The sequence below is a fragment of the Salmo trutta genome, chromosome 37 (genome assembly GCF_901001165.1).
Source record: "Salmo trutta chromosome 37, fSalTru1.1, whole genome shotgun sequence".
Taxonomy (NCBI): Eukaryota; Metazoa; Chordata; class Actinopteri; order Salmoniformes; family Salmonidae; genus Salmo; species Salmo trutta.
Genome location: NC_042993.1, coordinates 27829745 through 27832150, shown reverse-complemented (window position 1 = coordinate 27832150; position 2406 = coordinate 27829745). Strand labels below are relative to the sequence as shown.

Here is a 2406-nt window from a genome sequence, read left to right as displayed (position 1 = left end):
GACTATGATTGCTATAGACAGCTCGTAAGTCTCAGAAGCCTCAACCTTTTACTGCAGTGGGCTAAATCAGGGTCACACAGAGTGTTTCTTGGTAGTCTTAAACAAATCTACTTTGGAACAAAAGTATACACCTCACACACATGGTTATGGGCCTAAACAAAAGAAGACATGTGTACCATGTCAGATATAGCGTTGAAATATATTCAATTGAGTTTGCATCCCGATATTACACTTTATATACATCACAGAACTGAAATATAACAAAACTGTTAACATAGAAACACTGGATTTTCAGGCGTTTAAAAACAATTCATGTTTTTTAATTATGAAATTATAAACATATTAATAACATTCCACCCATGAGGCCACAAGGTCATTTGACTGCAGGAACGGGCTACTTAATAGTCGCATAATGGTTATCTTAGAACAAATGGGCATTGCATTGTTTTATGGTTGTAGTGGTGATGGCCTTTCAGGTGTCAGACTTTGTTATTGAATTTGCAATGTGCAATACATTTTTTGTTCAATGATGTTGACTAGCGTTTACTGTAACTACAATTCAGTACATTAGAGAACATTCAATTAGATGAAATAGTATGGCAATTTATCTGGAAATAAATGAATGTTGTTCAGTACAACTTTCACGGTCCAATCTCGATCATTGAAGACACTGAAGTATTTGTTTTCATTTAATAAGGCCTTAAATGCTTCACAAATAACGTATAATCGAATGTCATACCATATAAGGGGTGGCAAAAGGGTCATGCCACAATTCTCAAAGTACCAATTAGATCATCGCCTTTATATAGTGACATTTGTTTGTAAATGATTTGTGTAGCATCTACGTAGTGCTTATGAAAGCTTCTTTAAGCTGTATAAGTTCTAGTGTGAGTAAATTGCTTTTGTTTTCCATCTGACATGTTATCAATCTCAGTAGTAGTAATTGAGTTGAGAGTAGAGGATCTTCACAGCAAATGTTCCCAGCTGACAATTTCTGGTTACCTTCTTATTGCCAGAACATTAACAGGGATGTTTTGAGAATGTTAAAATGGCAACATTTGACAGAGGTTCCCAGGGATGTTCCCATGACATAGCTATAACGTTTTCTCCATTAATGTCTCTAACGTTGACAGCAACGTTAACTGTTTGCTGGGTTTGACTAATACCGATTATACAACTGTGAAGAAAAACACATGATTTTTTTTTATTTATGAATGAGACAAAGATGAGTTCCAAAATGTTAAGATGAGGAAACTCCAATTAGGATAAACCACACAGAGAACCACAACACTGAGTGGGAAAAGTTTCTGACTCGCCCACTGAGAGGATCTGAACATCGTAGACTGTAATTTGTGGTTCAGTGACTGATTTGGAAAAACACCACTTCAAAATGAATTACCGCGACAGCAGCACACACGCTCTATTCCTCCCAAATGTAACTGGTTAACCCCTTCATATTGTTCACCGAACCACAGATGATTCTATAGACTAGCATAATAGGCACATTTGCAATTGAGAATCAAATCATAATGTCACAAACCATGCATCTCTGGAGTTCTATTGTTTCCTTGGAAAAACAAACCATGGCCCTGTTTGAATCATTTTGGAATGCATCCTTCCTTCCTCATTTCCTGGTGGTAAGCACAGATCTATAAGTGATTGGATAGGTGGAAGCAAGGTTACCACACTATTAGTTTCACCAATGCAACCATGTCAGATCTGTGATTACTTCAAGGAAGATAGGAAGGAATTTTTGTAGCTTCCATCAATATAATTGTCTGCTTCAGTTCCAATCCCCCATATATATAGAGCCCTTGACTTTTTCCACATTTTGTTACGTTACAGCCTTATTCTAAAGAACCCTCAGCAATTTACACACAATATCCAATAATGACAAAGCAAAAACAAGTAGTTTTTTTTGCAAATGTATAAAAAATAAAAAACAGAACTTATTTACATTAGTATTCAGACCCTTTGCTATGAGACTCGAAATTGAGCTCAGGTGCATCCTGTTCCCATTGATCATCCTTGATATGTTTCTACAACTTGATTGGAGTCCACCTGTGATAAATTCAATTGATTGGACATTATTCGGAAAGGCACATGCCTGTCTATATAAGGTCACACAGTTGACAGTCCATGTTAGAGCATAAACTAAGCCATGAGGTCGAAGGAATTGTCCATAGAGCTCCGAGACAGGATTGTGTCGAGGCACAGATCTGGGGAAGGGTACCAAAAATATCTGCAGCATTGAAGGTCCCCAAGAACATAATGACCTCCATCATTGTTAAATGGAAGAAGTAAGGAACCACCAAGACTCTTCCTAGAGCTGGCTGCCCGGCAAAACTGATCAATCGAGGGAGAAGGGCCATAGTTAGGGAGGTGAACAAGAACCCGATGGTCACT

The 2406-nt window shown here is 37.7% G+C and overlaps 1 protein-coding gene across 1 annotated transcript in view; it reads right to left on the bottom strand.

Annotated features, from left to right (window-relative positions):
* Positions 1-288: 288 nt before the first annotated feature.
* The window catches only part of LOC115177210 (SH3 domain-containing kinase-binding protein 1), a 26736-nt gene continuing 24618 nt past the window's right edge, over positions 289-2406 (bottom strand). The window contains exon 17 of the mRNA XM_029737791.1: positions 289-1649. The gene's annotated coding sequence lies outside the window, so the exon portion shown is untranslated. The remainder of the gene's footprint in view (positions 1650-2406) is intronic.